The sequence below is a fragment of the Balaenoptera borealis genome (genome assembly GCF_965194805.1).
Source record: "Balaenoptera borealis genome assembly, chromosome: 19".
Lineage (NCBI taxonomy): Eukaryota > Metazoa > Chordata > Mammalia > Artiodactyla > Balaenopteridae > Balaenoptera > Balaenoptera borealis.
In genome coordinates, this window is record NC_138878.1 from 21196472 (window position 1) to 21208055 (window position 11584).

General features: G+C 37.0%; 1 long non-coding RNA gene across 1 annotated transcript in view; it reads right to left on the reverse strand.

Annotated features, from left to right (window-relative positions):
• Window positions 1-3617: 3617 nt before the first annotated feature.
• LOC309617228 overlaps window positions 3618-11584 on the reverse strand; it is a 39809-nt gene continuing 31842 nt past the window's right edge. The window contains exon 3 of the long non-coding RNA XR_014237816.1: window positions 3618-11516. This is a non-coding gene — a long non-coding RNA (uncharacterized lncRNA). The remainder of the gene's footprint in view (window positions 11517-11584) is intronic.

Here is an 11584-nt window from a genome sequence, read left to right on the forward strand (position 1 = left end):
ATTTTGGACAGAGCACTGGATTGAGAATCTGGAGACTGAAGGTTTAATACTGCTGACCACATTTGCACCTACTCCTCCCTGTCTTTGGAATTCACTTCCCCCAGAATTTTGTAAGCCTGACTCCTCAAATTTTATTAATCATCTCAGTTATCTGTCCTCAGACAGCTTTCCCTGACTAAAAGGCTTAAAGTAAATCTTCCTTCATATTCTCGACCTCACTACTGTATTGATTTCCTCCAAATATGTGAAATTTTAAATTTACTTTTTCATTATGTTTCACCTACACTAGAATCTAAGCCCCATAAGGGCAGGGATTTTTTTCCTGTCTTGTTTACCAGTATATCCCCAATGTCTAAAATAATACCTGGTTCATGGTAGATGCTCAATAAATATTGAGTAATGAAATTGTGGCTTTGCCCTATACTATCTGACTTAAGACAAAACATTTGGTCTGATATAGTGCTGTCATTATTATTAGTGAGGATAAAAAATAGCAACACTGTATGCTGTTATAAAGGTCAAAACTGTCAAATCATGTGAAGGCCCTTCAAAATTTGTATGGGATAATAGAACATGAGTTTGCCATGTTCAGTAAAAGAGAACAGTCATGGGAGGATAAAGCTTAACGGCCAAAAGGAGATACCAAGTGTCTTTTTGAATAAGGTGGTAGGAGATTGTGTGTCCTTATCCAATTCTGTTTTCTATTCTGTGTTTCAATTTCTGTCATTTGTGAGGACCCTCATAACTCTAGAACATGATGAATTGCTGATGATACAGCAGATTTTTTTCTTAACATCTTTATTAGAGTATAATTGCTTTACAGTGGTGTGTCAGTTTCTGCTCTATAACAAAGTGAATCAGTTATGCATATACATATGTCCCCATATCTCTTCTCTCTTGCATCTCCCTCCCTCCCACCCTCCCTATCCCACCCCTCTAGGTGGTCACAAAGCACCGAGCTGATCTCCCTGTGCTCTGCGGCTGCTTCCCACTAGTTATCTATTTTACATTTGGTAGTGTATATATGTCCATGCCACTCTCTCACTTTGTCCCAGCTTACCCTTTCCCCTCCCCGTATCCTCAAGTCCAGTCTCTAGTAGGTCTGCATCTTTATTTCCGTCTTGTCCCTAGGTTATTCTGACCATTTTCTTTCTTTTTTTTTTTTTTTTTGGATTCCATATATATGTGTTAGCATATGGTATTTGTTTTTCTCTTTCTGACTTACTTCACTCTGTATGACAGTCTCTAGGTCCATTCACCACACTACAAATAACTCAGTTTTGTTCCTTGTTTATGGCTAAGTAATATTCCATTGTATATATGTGCTACATCTTCTTTATCCATTCATCTGTCGATGGACACTTAGGTTGCTTCCATGCCCTGGCTATTGTAAATAGAGCTGCAGTAAACATTTTGGTACATGACTCTTTTTGAATTATGGTTTTCTCAGGGTATATGCCCAGTAGTGGGATTGCTGGGTCATATGGTAGTTCTATTTTTGGTTTTTTAAGGAGCCTGCATACTGTTCTCCATAGTGGCTGTATCAATTTACATTCCCACCAACAGTGCAAGAGGGTTCCCTTTTCTCCATACCCTCTCCAGTGTTTATTGTTTGTAGATTTTTTGATGATGGCCGTTCTGACGGGTGTGAGATGATATCTCATTGTAGTTTTGATTTGCATTTCTCTAATGATTAATGATGTTGAGCATTCTTTCATGTGTTTGTTGGCAATCTGTATATCTTCTCTGGAGAAATGTCTATTTAGGTCTTCTGCCCATTTTTGGATTCGGTTGTTTGTTTTTTTGATATTGAGCTGCATGAGTTGCTTGTATGTTTTGGAGATTAATCCTTTGTCAGTTGCTTCATTTGCAAATATTTTCTCCCATTCTGAGGGTTGTCTTTTCGTCTTCTTTATGGTTTCCTTTGCTGTGCAAAAGCTTTTACGTTTCTTTAGGTCCCATTTGTTTATTTTTGTTTTTATTTCCATTTCTCTAAGAGGTGGGTCAAAAAGGATCTTGCTGTGATTTATGTAATAGAGTGTTCTGCCTATGTTTTCCTCTAAGAGTTTGATGGTGTCTGGCCTTACATTTAGGTCTTTAATCCATTTTGAGTTTATTTTTGTGTATGGTGTTAGGGAGTGTTCTAATTTCATTCTTTTACCTGTAGCTGTCCAGTTTTCCCAGCACCACTTATTGAAGAGGCTGTCTTTTCGCCATTGTATATTCTTGTCTCCTTTATCAAAGATAAGGTGACCATATGTGCGTGGGTTTATCTCTGGGCTTTCTATCCTGTTCCATTGATCTAAATTTCTGTTTTGGTGCCAGTACCATACTGTCTTAATTACTGTAGCTTTGTAGTATAGAGTGAAGTCAGGGAGCCTGATTCCTCTAGCTCCGTTTTCTTTCTCAACATTGCTTTGGCTATTCGGGGTCTTTTGTGTTTCCATACAAATTGTGAAATTTTTTGTTCTAGTTCTGTGAAAAATGCCAGTGGTAGTTTGATAGGGATTGCTTTGAATCTGTAGATTGCTTTGGGTAGTAGAGTCATTTTCACAATGTTGCTTCTTCCAATCCAAGAACATGGTATATCTCTCCAAATTTGTATCATCTTTAATTTCTTTCATCAGTGTCTTAAAATTTTCTGTATACAGATCTTTTGTCTCATTAGGTAGGTTTATTCCTACATAATTTATTATTTTTGTGGCAATGGTAAATGGGAGTGTTTTCTTAATTTCACTTTCAGATTTTTCATCATTAGTGTATAGGAATGCAAGAGATTTCTGTGCATTAATTTTGTACCCTGCTACTTTACCACATTCATTGATTAGCTCTAGTAGTTTTCTGGTAGCATCTTTAGGATTCTCTATGTATAGTATCATGTCATCTGCAAACAGTGACAGCTTTACTTGTTCTTTTCCAATTTGGATTCCTTTTCTTTCTTTTTCTTCTCTGATTGCTGTGGCTAAAACTTCCAGAACTATGTTGAATAATAGTGGTGAGAGTGGGCAACCTTGTCTTGTTCCTGATCTTAGTGGAAATGGTTTCAGTTTTTCACCATTGAGGACGATGTTGGCTGTGGGTTTCTCATCTATGGCCTTTATTATGTTGAGGAAAGTTCCCTCTATGCCTACTTTCTGGAGGGTTTTTATCATAAATGGCTGTAGAATTTTGTCGAAAGCAGCAGAGGCCGGCGGGATGTTGCACCAGCCTGAGGCGCACCATGCGTTCTCCTGGGGAAGTTGTCCTTGGATCACGGGACCCTGGCAGTGGCGGGCTGCACAGGATCCCGGGAGGGGAGGTGTGGAGAGCGATCTGTGCTTGCACACAGGCTTCTTGGTGGCGGCGGCAGCAGCAGCCTTAGCATCTCATGCCCGTCTCTGGGGTCCGCGCTGATAGCCGCAGCTCGCGCCCATCTCTGGAGCTCCTTTAAGCGTCGCTCTTAATCCCCTCTCCTCGCGCACCAGGAAACAAAGAGGCAAGAAAAAGTCTCTTGTCTCTTAAGCAGCTCCAGACTTTTTCCCGGACTCCCTCCCGGCTAGCTTTGGCGCACTAGCCCCCTTCAGGCTGTGTTCACGCAGCCAACCCCAGTTCTCTCCCTGGGATCCGACTGAAGCCCGAGTCTCAGCTCCCAGCCCCCGCCCGCCCCAGAGGGTGAGCAGACAAGCCTCTCGGGCTGGTGAGTGCTGGTCGGCACCGATCCTCTGTGCGGGAATCTCTCCGCTTTGCCCTCTGCACCCCTGTTGCTGTGCTCTCCTCTGTGACTCCGAAGCTTCCCCCCGACCCACCCCCCGTTTCCACCAGTGAAGGGGCTTCCTAGCGTGTGGAAAGTTTTCCTCCTTCAGAACTCCCTCTCAGAGGTGCAGGTCCTGTCCCTATTCTTTTGTCTCTGTTTTTTCTTTTTTCTTTTGCCCTACCCAGGTAGGTGGGGATTATCTTGCATTTTGGGAAGTCTGAGGTCTTCTGCCAGCGTTCAGTAGGTGTTCTGTAGGAGTTGTTCCACATGTAGATGTATTCTGATGTATTTGTGGGGAGGAAGGTGATCTCAGCGTCTTACTCTTCCGCCATCTTGAAGCTTCTCCTGATACAGCAGATTTTGACAACCATTTATGGCTGTGTTTAACAGACTGACATTTCCCTATTTCCCATTTCTCAGGTCATATTTAAGATGCCAACACAGAAAAAAAGTGTGTGTGTGCACCTTCATACTCATTTTCTTACTCATTGAGAACTGCCACAGTAGTCAATATTAAAAAATAAAGTGTCAAAAACTTACTGTACGGCCAGCACAGGGCCAAACCCTATGGGTTGGCAGAATGATTTTGCCATTCCAGGGGCATACAACCTAGATAAGAATGTAAGTTAACTGTTTGAAAAAACAGTGCATATTGCTCTCCTACAGTAGCTTTACTCTGAAATAATAAAGATTAAATTGTCTAGCATAGAAAAGGAAGGAAATAGCATATAAGCAAAAAAGTTCTTATATTATCGTGTATATAGTTTGCTTGATAATAAGACTAGGAAGACAGAGGCCAAAACCAGAGAGCAGGGAATTATCTCAGGCAAAATAACAAGGAAATTGGACAGAGGTTGCCTTTCTAAATAACATATAAGAGACACCAAATTCCAAGCATGGAAAATATGAGGAACATCATTTATAGGAAAGGCAGTGGTGTAAAATTCCAGGAACAAATGGAGGAAAGAAGTAAACCATCATTGTTTGAGCACATATGCTCGGCAAAAAAGAATTTTATGTTATATTTTGTTTATCTTCTGGAAACCTTGCACTGGAGGTATCATTTGTAGTGGTTTACAGAAGAGCAAACTGTGGCTTACATAGTTTCACTGGTTTGTCCAAAGCCACACTATTACTATGTTAAACAGCCACTTTTGAATCTTAGGGGATATAGGGAGTTTAGAATACTTGTGTAAAAACAGGGTTTACTTACGTTCATATCACTTTTGTAGACTTATAGCCCAGCATCTTTGTGTAAACCCTTGCCTGTCTAAAACTGCACCAAACTGAGTCTGATGTCTGAAATTTTTATGGTACTGCAGTAAATTTGAAAAGAGTCAACTTCGAAAGGAGATTGCAAAACCTTTACTATGACTAGCCCATATGGTAGCTTGTTTCACAGGAAAAGCTCAAGAAAAACACATTGAAAATCCTACTTTATGCAGTGAGTTTCCCAAAGATAAAGTGCTATAGCTGTGGTGCAAGTTTCTTTCTATTTATCTAGGTCTGTATCTTAAAAATCTAATTTGAAAGAAAAATTTGTGATTAGGCACATTTATTTGGCTCTTTTAATAATAGCAGTTTAACTTTGAAAAATTTATAGAATTGATAATAATAATGATAAAAAATTAGGTAAAATGACAAACAAGAGTAAAAAATAAGATTGTAAGATTTTTAGTATTTTTATGCCTTACAATTAATAATGTTTTTGTTTTATAGACACTCATGCAGCGTTGTTTGTTGATGTTTATTTAATAAATATATACATATTGTACACGTAGCAAAACTTGTGCTAGATGGCCAGGATTTAAAGATGCATATGGAAGTCTCTGTCCTTATGGCACTCATAGTCCAGTGAATAAGACAGAAATAAATAATAATTTCAATTTAGTATATTAAAAACCGCAGTGATTTTGGACAAAGGCTGACCACTTTTGACTGATGGCTTCAAAGAAGGACATACTATGAAAAGTTTTCCCTTGGTTGAAGAGAACAAAGAGGTCCCTTTGCCAAAGCAAGGTGGGGTAGACCACTCATGAAAAGAGAGCAGTTCTATGTGGTTGAAGCTTTACCCATCTGCCTTGGAGTAAAGAAACCAGATTGAGAAGTAGTTCAGCTACCAATACTGAAGGGCCACAGATGCCATGCCACTGAATTTGAACCATTGTCTCATCTGTAATTGGAGCTCACAGTCACTTCCTTTTAGAATTAGCCTGGATAATCTAAAGCCCTGTCACAGATCCAGGGAAAACAAGCTGAAGCAAATGTAATACAGGATTGAATATTTCAGTCAGGAGAAAATAAACATGACAGAGTTAAGCAGTGTGTGGTTGAACAGAAAGCATTAGCAATGATTATATATCAGTCTGAATCTTAGGCTTATAAGACAGCAGATGCAGATAAATCTCATTTTTATCGCCTATGACGTTTTCAAACAATGAAGTATGACTTTTTGAAATTTTTAACATCTTTCAGTACTTGCAGTCATGGTGTCAGTGGTTTTATAGGAAGCTCTTGCATGCCAATGCTCTAGACTTCAGGGAGTCACTCAGTGTCTACAGTCTCGAAAAAAATCTTAGGGTTCTAGGGTTTTCGCCTTGATGACTGTATATATAAATTTCCATTAATTGTGCCCAAAATGAGACAGATAAACAGGCAGCCATAAACAACCCTCCATTTCTTCTTTCTTTTTGCTACTCTCCCTTCATTCTTCTTTCCCTCCGTTCTTTCCTTCCTTCAATAAACATTTTTTGAGAACCTACCCAGTGACTAACATGGCTGTCATGAGTGACTAAAACACAGTCTCTGTTCTCAGTGAGGTTACATCCTGGGGAAGGTGTGATGGAGTACAAGACCTAGATAATAAATATACAATTAATCAAATGATGATAAGTAGGATGCACTGAAAAGATCTACGTTATGGCCATTTCCAAATACAGTGACCAACCTGTTCTGGTTTGCCCCAGACTCTCCTACTTTTAGGGACTGAAATTCACATGTCCCAGCAGTGCCCCCAGTCCCAGATAAACTGAGTCAATTGGTCACTACAAGTTCCATGAGCACATTGCCTTATGAATATTGAGCATCACCTGTGAATAAAGGGGGAGACTTTAAAAGGATATTTTCAGTTTACGCCTTAAATGTATTTACTCAGGATACAGTTCTGTCTAAGCAACCAGTAGGGAGGGTTTGTCAGGTGTTTTTTCTTTTTTTATGTGAGCTACCAAAAAGTCTGCTGGGAAATAATTTTCCAGAGGTCAAAAATAATTTAGTCACAACATTATGTTCATGGATAGCAGGGCAGTTATAGATGTAAGAGACGAGAGTGTCTGCTAAGACTGATCTGTAGTCTTATCTCTGTACGTCTGAGAAGGAACATCTCCATGACTCCTTAGGGAAGCATAGGTGAGATCAGCTCTGGAGACAGAAGTATTTGGTAAAGTGGTGGAGAGGAGAGGTGAGGTATATTTAAGGTATCTAGAGTAATGGGACAAACGGTCAGGAAAAAATGAATAAATCTTGTTATATTATTTACTGCTATGCTGATATATACAAGAATGCATTGATTAGAATAATGCAGTCAGTAATTGTTCAGAATTTACTTATCCAGCAATTTTAATGACCAATAAAATTGATTTACTTACTCATTTTTTTAAAAACAGCATTAAAAGAGTTAATTTAGGATACAGAGGTAAAGGATACCTAAATGTGCTAAGAATTTACTAAACGCTAGGTCTTATGCCAGATAATTTGCATAATTTATCTTCTAAATCCTCAACAGATTCAATAAAAAATATATTGTTTTCCCCATTTCACAGATCAGGAGACTGAGTGTTAAGAACATGGATTGACTTGGCCAAAGATCACACAATTAATGAATGCCTCTTCAGAATTTCAATAACTTGAATAGCAACGATGCTATGAAAATTGTGCTAGTGGGTATGAGCCAAATCCTCTGAAAACATTGGAAAAAGGTTGGCTAATTTTGCATGCAGTCCTCCAGAAAGGCTTCATAATACATCTTCAGAATCCATGTTGGGGAATGCTGCCTTCAGGCACCACTTTATTATAGCTGAGGGTAATCACTGATGAAAATAATAATGATCCTGAGTCAACAAAAATTAATAAGCACTTTTTTATTAGTGTAAAAGCTTTAGGATAGTTTTATGTAAAAATTTAATGAAAAACCTAACAAGTTTTAAGCTCATCATTGGCACTAGAGATGCATATCAGTTTGAAAGCTTTCCTTTAACCTGCTGAATTTTTCAGTTTTCAAGGGCAAGCAACCAAAAAAGGAATAAAGGAGAAATCAAAAGGGATAAAACAATACTTATATTCAACGATCCTTAGGAAAGTCACCATCTGGTTGGTGAAAGGAGATCTGGGGTTTTGTTCTGACTTTTTCACCAACTAACTTTGGTCTTTAGGCTATTCCTTTAACCATTGTGGATTTCAGGATACATATATTAATACCTGTTCTCACTTTATAATTCAGTATTTCTTTTTAAGACCAAATGAGAAAACATATATGTTTGAAAATTAAAGATTACAGCAGATGGCAAATAGTTTGTTATTTAAATAATAAAATACTAATATCTAATAAAATAAAATATATAATTAATGGTTTAATTTTTATATTTTAGAACTCCATTAGAATTCAATAAAATATCTTAATTTATTATAATTTAATATTGTTACTGCTTTTTCTTTACTATTAGAAACTGAGATGATCCATGGTCTGCCTGCCTGGAATTAAAATTTAAAACAAACAAATAAACAAACAAAAACTAGACACTGTTGAACCCCTAAAAGATTTCTACTAATTATATATAGTAATTATAACTTAAGTATATATAAATTATGTATGTATAAAGCACATTCCATATGCCAGACATAGGACTTTGTTCTTTCCAAAACTCATCTCTCCTGATTTTGCGTTAGCAATATGACAGATTTAGTATTGGTTCCATTTTATACAAGTGGAAACTAAGACTCAGAGACATACCTGAGAGTATATTACATATATAGGCATCCCTCAGAGACATTGTGAGTTTGGTTCCAGAACACTGCAACAAAGCAAATATTGCAATAAAGCGAGTCACAATTTCTTTGGTTTCCCAGTGCATATAAAAGTTGTTTATACTATACTGTACTGTAGTTCATTAAGTGTACAATAGCATTATGTATAAAAAATGTACATACCTTAATTAAAAAATACTTTATTACTAAAAATGCTAACCATCATCTGAGCCTTCTGTGATCTATGATCTAAGATCTATGATCTTTGCATAGTAACAAAGATTATTGATCAAAGATCACTGTAACAAATATAATAATAATGAAAAAAATTGAAATATTGTGAGAATTACCAAAATGTGACACAGAGACCCTAAGTGAGCAAATGCTGTTGGAAAAATGGTGCCAATAGACTTGCTCCATGCAGGGTTGTCATAAACCTTCAATTTGTAAAAAAAAATGCAATATCTGTGAAGCAAAATAAAGGAAAGCACAATAAAACGAAGTATGCCTGTATTGAATGGAGCTGAGGTTAAAGTAAGTACATAAGAGGTCCCACAACACCACTTTTTACATCACACAAAAATACCTGCCCAGTTTATTGCTCAGAGCAGGAGTAAGAAGTGAATGAGGAAACATGGGCTACATATTCTTTAGTCTCTAAAGCAGTGTTCTCTACCTTAAATTCCTGCTATGTTAAGTCCTGTGTAGATTAGGCTGCTTTATAAGGCTATAGGGAGAAGACCGTGAGGCTCTTCAGAGAGCCTGCTGCTGTCCCCAGGCTTATTTAGTCTTTTTTATGTCTTTGGTGTGTTTTGGTATGATTCGTTATCATCTTCATCTGACACACATGTATATTCAGTCTGGAGCTGGAATGGGCCAGGACTTCCTGGTTGCTTTTGTGACTTTTGCTTAAAAGTAGTGTAATCTGGACTGTCTTGCATCTGTATTTCCAACTTGATTGAAATGTTTTGTACCCAGGAATTTGATTTTATATTTCTTTGCCCCACCCCCTAATACCTAAAATAGTTCTATGTAAAACTAGACTATAAATGTCTGTTGGTTGTTTTTATAACTGTGCAATGCTAAAAATAAAGGGTAAAAGGGAAAAAAAAAAGAAAACCTTTTGAATTCTCTCCCCTTGAAAATGCTCTTGCCTCAAGGATGATCTGAGGAATCAAGAAGCTATCACATGCCCACTGTCACCCCGAATGGAAGTCAAATCTTCGAAGCCTACCCAGTATTTAAACCCTGGCAGAAATAGTAAACTAATTTTCTTTGGAAGCAGGATTGTGCATGTTTATTTTGTGATTTAATAAAAAGCTGACATAGCGGTCATTAGCTTCCCAGAGTGGGCTCCGTTTAATATGCAAAACACACAGAAATTAACATAGTAATTATGTTAGAACTAACAGGATACAAACATTTTAAATGGATTTAACACATTAAATAATTTCATGTCTTATGTGGCCCTGGTGTCGTTCACAGATGGTCACAACATTTGCTAATTTGTTCTACAGGTAGTGTAAATTAATGTGATTTTCTTTGACTCATTCTTTTTGAATGTGGCCAAATAGCTTTATTTTTACTTAAAATCATAGCTACTCTGCTTAATGTGTTTTTGGTTCCTTTAGCAAAGAAGATCTATGGGTTTTTTTTTCAAAATGGTGGCTTTCTTTGCATCTAAATTTGGATGTTGGGGAAGAAGAAAGGAAGTTAGTAAAAATATGTCCATTTGATGTGTCAGATAGCACAAATGTTAATGTCACTAATGCTACTCAACTAGAAATCATTTATTCCTTTGCATAGCAATCATTTTTGAGACACAGACTATTCACAATGTACCCTACTAACTGCTGACAGTAAAGGATGAATAGTATGTATTATGTCTTCAATCTTTAAAGTCTATAGGGATTGCTAAAGGGAATACATTAGGGAAATGTATATCAAGACCAAAATGAGGTGCTACCACACACACTTAATTAAAAAGTGAATTTTTTTTTCATCTTCTTAATATTCCAGCAAAGCGATATAAACAATATTCTGTAGGAGTTCAAGGAAATAAAATATTGTTACTACCAGTTAAATAGTAATAGACTTTAGTAAAAGGAATAATTGCTTCTTGGAGAAATGCCTGATTCTAGATCTAGGAAGGCAATATAAAGGATGATACAAGAGCATCTCTTTATACAAAAAATCAAGGACGTAGTCAAAGTCTACCACAGTCACATCAAAACTAAAGGATTTAGGAGTCCGACTGAAGAGGTCTCATTTGTCAAAGATAAGATAATCTAACCATTGATAGGGATAATAACTGCAGTGGATTAAAATTCATAAGGTATGATTTAATCAGAGTCATTATTATGAAAACAAAACACAACAAAAATCATCAGTTCTGATCACCTTTGGAGAATGCTAGAACTTACTCTTTCATAAACTGGTAACAGGAAAAAAATTAAGCATTATCCTGACCTTATTATGCACCCTGTATCTCAGACTAACCAAAGAATCAATGAGGGAAACTTTCCCTTAATGGAAGTATTCCAGCTTAAAAAAAGAGACAAAAAACAAAACCAGAAGGATTAATAGAACTAGAAAGTCACATTTTGCAACCCTTAATGATTTTGTGGACATGGAAAATGTTCATGGATGGCTGCCATCATCACTAAAAGAGGGAAATGACAAAAGAACACACCATCTTCTATGAATTTGTTTTTAAAAATAAAAAAGATAAATAAAATAAGAACAGCAAAAGAACAACAAAAACCTTGATACAAATTCATGGTTCTCAACCAGGTGTAATTCTGTCCTTAGCTAACATTTGGCAAAACAACA